This window comes from Bactrocera neohumeralis, unplaced genomic scaffold (genome assembly GCF_024586455.1).
Source record: "Bactrocera neohumeralis isolate Rockhampton unplaced genomic scaffold, APGP_CSIRO_Bneo_wtdbg2-racon-allhic-juicebox.fasta_v2 ctg5119, whole genome shotgun sequence".
NCBI classification, from domain to species: Eukaryota; Metazoa; Arthropoda; class Insecta; order Diptera; family Tephritidae; genus Bactrocera; species Bactrocera neohumeralis.
In genome coordinates, this window is record NW_026092084.1 from 286 (window position 1) to 8,522 (window position 8,237).

General features: G+C 35.0%; 1 long non-coding RNA gene across 1 annotated transcript; it reads right to left on the reverse strand.

Moving 5' to 3' along the window:
* Positions 1–5,622: 5,622 nt before the first annotated feature.
* On the reverse strand, positions 5,623–6,828 carry LOC126767282 (uncharacterized). The gene is made up of 3 exons (XR_007669049.1): positions 6,794–6,828; positions 6,621–6,711; positions 5,623–5,665 (listed from the first exon to the last, which is right to left on the reverse strand). It is a non-coding gene; the product is annotated as an uncharacterized LOC126767282 (long non-coding RNA).
* Between the last annotated feature and the right edge of the window lie 1,409 nt (positions 6,829–8,237).

The window sequence follows — 8,237 nt, forward strand, 5'->3', positions numbered from 1 at the left end:
TCTTTATTTTGGTGCTCTTCGTTGAAATGATTCAAGGGAATTTACTTCTTCTCTCCAACGCCCTGGCATTACTCGGTTAACTTCTGAATGTCAGCAAGTTCAAGGGTGGAGCAATTCCTGTCATTTTGTAATATCAAAAAGTTATGAAGTACTACCGTAGCTAAACCAATTTTGTCTGCATTCTTTAGGCAAGCACGTACTTATGTATAGTTGTATGCAGCACTCTCCATCGATTGGGCAAAATTTCGAATGCGTTTTCCATGTGCCATCGGGCTAAAGACAACGCTATCTTTATCTTCTGGTAACTGGCAGCCGGTAACTGGAGGGTGGAGTCATGTGTAGAAGTTCACGCAAGTTGGGAAAGTTCTCTAGCTGGGTCCTAGTGACATTTACTACCGTGGTCATATAAAGGAGTGCAAATTTGGTATGGTATTCGTGGTGGGAGACAAACTCCGTCGCCGAGTACTGTCATTCACTCCGGTGGATGAACGTCTAGCCACAATCCGCATCAGAGAAGGATGATGTGACAAAAGATGCCTTCTATGAGCGCATCTATGAGAGCTGTCCCTACCGCGATATCAAAATCGTGCTAGGCGACTTTAATGCCAGGGTGGGCAAAGAAGGTATCTTTGTACCCCCCAAATAGATAAAGGCTGATCCGCTGCTGCGGGGCCCAAAATATGGTTATCTGTAGTACTAGATTCCGGCATAAGAAAATTCATCAAGCCACCTGACTGTCTCCGGATCAAAAAACCACCAACCAGATCGATCATGTTTGGAAAGACGGAAGACACAACTCCAGTATTTTAGATGTGCGTGCGCTCCGAGGTCCTAATATCGGCTAGGACCACAAACATGTTGCAGCCAAGATTCGCACCCGCCTCTGTGCAGCAAAAAATGCACGCCAACAAACACAAGGAGAAGCTGCAATCATAACAGACAGCCAACGATTTTCTACTCGACTTGCACTCCTGCTCTCTGAGAGCATTTGTCAACAACTCGGTATAATGGAACCATGAGACGGCATTTGGGCCAGCTTTAGTATACCATCCCACGATTTCAGGGTTAAAAGTGGTATGGTTGGATAGAGTTGATGCTCTAGATTAAGAAAATACTTAAAGGACCCCCTGGCCGATCCAACACCGATGTGCGTCAGGTTTATTTCGCTTCAAAAAAAATAACCCTGGCCGATCCAACACCGCGTTATGTCAAGTTTTTTTCGAGTAAAACTCTTTGTTGCGTTGGTGGGCTTCGACAATACTTATTATCTGTCAACACGGAACACTTTTGTTTTTCTGCATGTAATGAACTTTCTGTAAAATATAAAATGCTAATTTTAAGCAAATATCTAATAATTAAAGAAAAATAAAAATGTAGAAACAATGCAGTGAATTGTAAGTGCATAACGTGAAAGAAATAATTACAAGAAATCGAGAAATTGCAAAATAAAATTTGCAAAATTTTCAACTTTAAATGCAAAAATCTCGAACGCAATAGCTTTGGTGCATCAGCCCTATCCAACCATACTACTTTTAAACGTGAAATCGTGGGATGCGAGACGCATTTGCAGACAGAAAAAGAGAGAGTCCGAAATGCGTGATGATAAGCTAGCCAACAGGGGTAATGCTCGAAAATTCTACGAAACGATGCGGCGGCTAACAGAAGGTTTCAAGACCGAAGCATACTCTTGTAGAACCCCCAAAGGTGATCTAGTGACCGATGCCCAGAGCATACTTAAATTATGGAGGGAGCTCTTCTCCAGCCTGCTGAATGGCAGTGAACGCACAACGCCAGGAGAAGGCGAACCCGATTCCCCAATCGATGACAATGTAGCAGACGTTCCATTGACCGACCTCGAAGAAGTTGGAATAGCAATTACCCGTCTGAAGAACAACAAAGCAGCGGGGGCCGATAGATGGCCGGCCGAGCTTTTCAAACACGGCGGCAAAGAACTGATAAGGAGCAGGCATCAGCTTCTTTGTAAAATATGGTCGGACGAAAGCATGACCAAGAATTGGAATTTAAGTGTGCTCTGCCTAATCCACAAAAAGGGAAACCCCACAATCTGCGCCAACTACCGTGGGATTAGGCTCCTCAACATCGCATATAAGGTTCTATCGAGCGTATTGTGTGAAAGATTAAAGCCCACAGCCAACAAACTGATTGGACCTTATCAGTGTGGCTTTAGACCTGGCAAATCAACAACCGACCAGATATTCACTATGTCACACCACCTCTTCGTCGATTTCAAAGCTGCTTTCGACAGCACGAAAAGGATCATGTTATTCGAAAATGTCATTTAGAGCCACACCAGGGAAGGTATTTCATAAAATTTCTATTCGTTTCATTTCGTTGAATTAACATGAAACTATAAGTATATTTTAGAAAAAAAAAATAAATAAATAAAAATTAGGCAAATTTTATAGAGGTGTTTTACGAGAACGTTTAATATAGAGAAGGTTCACCGCGTTGCCAAACTTACGATATTTAATTTTTTGGAGAGGTACTCTTTTCTGTTAGCGGATTTCACCAATGTACATATAACAGGAGAGTCGAAAATAGCAGAATTGAGCATTTTCAGTGATAAATGAAAAAAGTAATGCTCATATTCAAATTAGTGACTGTTAGTTGGCACCAAATAATTGAAAATTCATTGGTTTATTTTTTATTTAGATCAATAGTAGGACCTTTGTACTTCATTCCAACACAACTAAAAAATTTTGTAGACTCTTCATTATTTTTTAATTAATTACACAAAATAATGATGGGAAGTTAGCACCCCACCCCACTAATTTTTATTTGTAGACCGAAATAATATTAACCAATGAAAAGCAAATCGTTTGTAGATAATAAATACCTTGGTTTCATTCTTTTACACGTAATTATTCCTTAGATTTTAATTAATTTAATAAAAAGGTCAATGGTATTTCACTATTTCCATCGTACTCCTACAATGTATAAGTGATGCCCATACCGTAAAAGTTCAATATCGAAAAAGATATGTACGTTCGCTCAAAACTGACCGACACTTGTCGATTATATCGATAACCTTTAACTGGTGACATGTAGCCTGACAGGCGTCGCGCGTTTTGCAAATTCTCAGAATTGACCACTTCCCAAAGTACCATTAAGTGTTCATTGTATTTTTTTTTTAATATTTCATTAAATTTCATTAAAATGTAATGTAATTCACTATGAATCCGAACATTTTACTGCATATTGTTTCAGAGGAATGGTTCGTTGGGAGCTACACGATGATCAACAACCAAAAATTAAATTTTGTCATCCTTAAACATTTGTCACGAGTAACACCAGAAGCAGCAATTTATGTTCAGCTGAATGAGGAAAAGTATAGTACACTCACAGGACCCATCAAAGCGGATTCGTCACAGAAAGAATTCCATTATGTTACCCCAGTTGAGGACAAATTCTCGAGACAACTGGAGGAATAAAGAAAAATCTTCACTGTATTTTATCGATACTAAAAACTTTTATACAGATGTTTTTAAAGAAAAAAAATCTGATGATCGTGAAGTAAAGCTACATCAAGACGGTGACTCTCAAAGTGCAATTGCAATTAAGGGGGATGTGATACATGTCTTGATTCGATAATACACGTACTATGGTATGCAGCTGAATGTAATACCAATTATTTGATATTAATGAGATATGCCACCACCGAAAATGACACACTAAAATTAATTACTCAGCTAATTGATAATGAAAATCTGCAATCAACAAATGAGCACTTGCAGAAAGCTTCTTGTCTCAAACCTTCTTTCGATGTTGAGGCACAAATTTATCATATCAACTTTCATCTCTTCATTGATTCAAAATATCGATCGACGAAATGATTTACAGTGAACTACGAGAATTCAATTACAGGTAGAGTATATAAATTTACTTACGCAACTCATACAATTCGTTCCTAATTAACAAACAATAATATTCTAACAATTCTTTTCAAACAGATTAGCTGGAATAATTAGTCGTCTCGGAGATCGATATGTTGCCTACTGTTCAGCGCGACAAAATTGGTTATTGTACGATGGTTATCACAAAGTAACTAAAACAATAGTTGGCTGTGAACAAATTCGTCCTTCCGGCCTTATTTACGTACTGCAAGATTAAACCAAAACCTTAGTTTAATAATCTTAGTTGAAGACGATTAATTGATGTTAACTATTATTACGATGTGAGATGGTTTAACTCCTGTTAACCATTATTAGAGTCAGACAGGACGTATTCAAAATTATCAAAGGAAAATGTAAAAAAATCACAATCTCTTTAAAATGCGTCTTCTATATGGTTAGTTTTTAAAACAACCAAGTTCAAATTATCGAAAAATAATTGCTTTAAATTACAGAACGAAAATATGAAATAGAAAATACAAGTATTCCTATCCAAAATTAAATTGTCTTTCGTAATGGAATATACCAAAATTTCAAAGTTGGTGGTTAACAATTAACTTTGTACCCTCATTAGCGATGGCCGTTAAAAAACTCATTGAAAAATAACTTATTAAAAGGTAATTAACGATCGCACGTAACTAAAGAGAAATAAATGCAAAATCGAGCGAATGTCAAATCAGAATGAAATATCAATTTTTAAGACGTTCAAATATCTCATTTTTAGAATCTCCTTTACATACATAGCTAACTTTTTTATAACTGAGTGAAATAAGACATCAAATATTCAAGTTGTTGAAATAGTCAACATTAAACCCCGAATATCTGCGTGAAAGTTCAAGACGGTTTATTTATACATTTTTATAAATAATGTTCCATTCCGATACACATTTGCTTGTCCCTGAATCTATTCTTTCCATACTACATGAGAGTGTAGCTAGTTACCTTCATCAATTAATCGAATGATGAATTCTAATTCATTTAAATTTTCTTAACGAATGTCGAAAATGAAGAAACGTACGGCCGCATCGATCCATGGGAGTCCACGCATGCGCAGATGGACACATTGTCATTGATATCATTAATTCATTAGTATTTAAAGAACAATTACATAGGTCTACAATGAAAATTCAAGGATTCTTTTTTACCTACAAATAATAATTTTACCTACAATAATAATAATATTGAAGAATAATCCCTCGTTATTTTACGATATTGATTATATGCATGAAGCTGCTGATGTGTGCTGAAGATGACCAACAATTTATTTTAAATGGCATTGTGGATGGATCCTTGGTATTTCCCATATCTCATCATTTCTAATTTTCCACAACGTTTTTTTTGCCTGCTTCAATTTCGTATAAATTATTGGAAAATTCTTGTTTTGCCTGACGAACAGCTTCAAAATTTAATTTTTTCCTTCATTTGTACTTTCATATAATTCCGGCAGCCTTTGTAAAACGCCTCTTCTCCCACCTTCTTTCGACGTTCACCGCGTAATTGCCGCTTTACGTCCTAAGGTTTAGTACTGAGAGTATTTTGTGTCCTAATAGTCATAAAAAAATCTCCTTCTTCGGGTTCTTCATCTAGATAACAATATAAAGGATTATTGCATTGTTTGCTAGCGCAGTGACCAGTGACGATCAGATAATGGGTAGCTTTGCCCGATCGTGAAATTTTGTGCTTGTCGAAATTGAAGCAGCATGGAAGATTAGTTTGACGTTGAATGATCTCGAAAAGTTCATCTGTCCATGTACCTAAGGGAGGTCAGGAAACAAATAATTCCAATAATTAATTATACATACTTATATATCACAATGTCTAGCAATCATTTTTTTTTATTTTCAAATGAATGGTTAATGGAAGATAACAGAACAAACAAAAAATTCTTCATATTTGTGCCAATAATTGATGGAAATTTTTACTTTTTATTTTTATTATTATTAATAATGTGATACAAATCACTTTCCACAATTATGTAATTGTTTCAATGAATGATGGAGATTTTTTTATTATAATTCTGATAGTAGCTAATTAAAAAGGAAAATGTTCATTATCGCCTTATTAATTAATGAAAAAGGCAAGAATTGGCATTCATTAAAATCGTCTCCTGAATCTTAATTAAAGTTTGCTGGTACGTAACGCATTGGACACGCATTTGCAAATTTCATATTATACTCATTGATTTTAATGTTAAGGAAAAATCCCCAATGATGAGTTTCCTCAAAGTTCAATTTAAATGTGGCTGTCCTACTCATTATCGAAATGATTTTACTTTTAAGAATCTTATTTCCATTGAAAATAATGAAAAAATGGGAATGACAAATTTTTCATTTTATAATTTAATAGATCATAAGTGAGTTTAAATTTGCATTAGATTGGAAAAATGAAAAAATCAAATCATTATTCGGCATTAATATTTGACTCATTAAAAATAATTGAATTTTTGAAAAAGCCATTAATAGTTTAAAGTGAAATATTTTTCAGATCCTCTTACCTGAACGGAAAGGAGTATAAGTACGTCCATCATTATAAGTTTTTTCATCTTCAGGCATCCATAGCTGCAGTGACGAGCACTTTGAATTCGTCTAAATCTGCACTTTCCTCATGCAGTTCAAACAACTACATTAAAGGGATACGGTGTCCATTTGAAACATTTTTCAACTCTTCACATGGTTTTCCATATTATATGCGAAGAAATTGGAAAATTACTTCTCTCTGTAAAATGGTCGATATGCTTTTTAATAACTGCTACGACATCCTCAACAGCTACTTTAGCATGAGGTGCCATTGTTGATGTAGCCTAAAGAAAATTTTGTCGAAAATTGGTAATAAAAATTAAAAAGTCGTCAAACTTGGTAAATATGCTCAATTGAAATTCCTACCGTTAACAAATCACTTATTATATAGTTATTGATTTGAATCTTTAATCAAAACTCGAAAGCGAAAGCCAGCCTGATAAACCTCAATAATAACTCATTCACCATATAACCTTTTTTTTGTTTCAATATTTAATAATGAATTTTGGTGAATGATGTGAATCAATACCTACTTTATCCGTTAAATGGGGATGTCTACAGAAGGTGCAGATGTTGAGGCATCGGAAGCGATATCGGAAACTGAATTGAACAATAAGATTGTTAATGTGCTGTTAAAGAAGTCAGTAGACGAAATACCAACAAATGCATCAGCCACATTACCAACTGATCCGTCAGTAAGTCCAACGCCTACATTATCATTTCTTATACCTCAAAGTACAAAAGTGGATTTAGTTTTAATTCAAAATCAGTCGGAAATTACTGAATCCGAGTCAGTAGATGAGCAAATGTCTTCATAGTACTTTTAGGCTCCCAAGCTTTTGAACAACATACATATTTATGTATAACAGAAAATATTTAATTTCCTTTTGTGTCTCAAATGATTTTTAACAAATTTTCTTGTGAATTTTGCAACACACATATACATATTTATTAATTATTAATGATGTGAATCAATACCTACTTTATCCTTTAACTGGGGACGTGACAAATTTATAACACTACAAGGGACGCGTAGTCTCACAGGCTACTACTTTCAAAGTAATTTTTTGTTGTAAAAATCAATTTAAATATTTTAAAATTTTTATTTTTAACCATTGGTATGTAGTAAAATATCGAACTAGTTTTAATCAGCGGTTTTATTATGAAATATTAAAAAAAAATACAATGAACACTTAATGGTACTTTGGGAAGTGGTCAATTCTGAGAATTTGCAAAACGCGCGACGCCTGTCAGGCTACATATTACCAGTTAAAGGTTATCGATATAATCGACAAGTGTCGGTCAGTTTTGAGCGAACGTACATATCTTTTTCGATATTGAACTTTTACGGTATGGGCATCACTTATACATTGTAGGAGTACGATGGAAATAGTGAAATACCATTGACCTTTTTTTAAATTAATTAAAATCTAAGGAATAATTACGTGTAAAAGAATGAAACCAAGGTATTTATTATCTACAAACGATTTGCTTTCCATTGGTTAATATTATTTCGGTCTGCAAATAAAAATTAGTGGGGTGGGGTGCTAACTTCCCATCATTATTATACCCTGAACAGGTTATATTAAGTTGTCACGAAGTTTGTAACACCCAGAAGGAAGCGTCGGAGACCCTATAAAGTATATATATAAATGATCAGTATGTTGAGCTGAGTCGATTCAGCCATGTCCGTCTGTCTGTCTGTCCGTCTGTCTGTCTGTATTTATACGAACTAGTCCCTCAGTTTTAAGATATCCTTTTGAAATTTTGCAAACGTCATTTTCTCTTCAAGAAGCTGCTCATTTGTCGG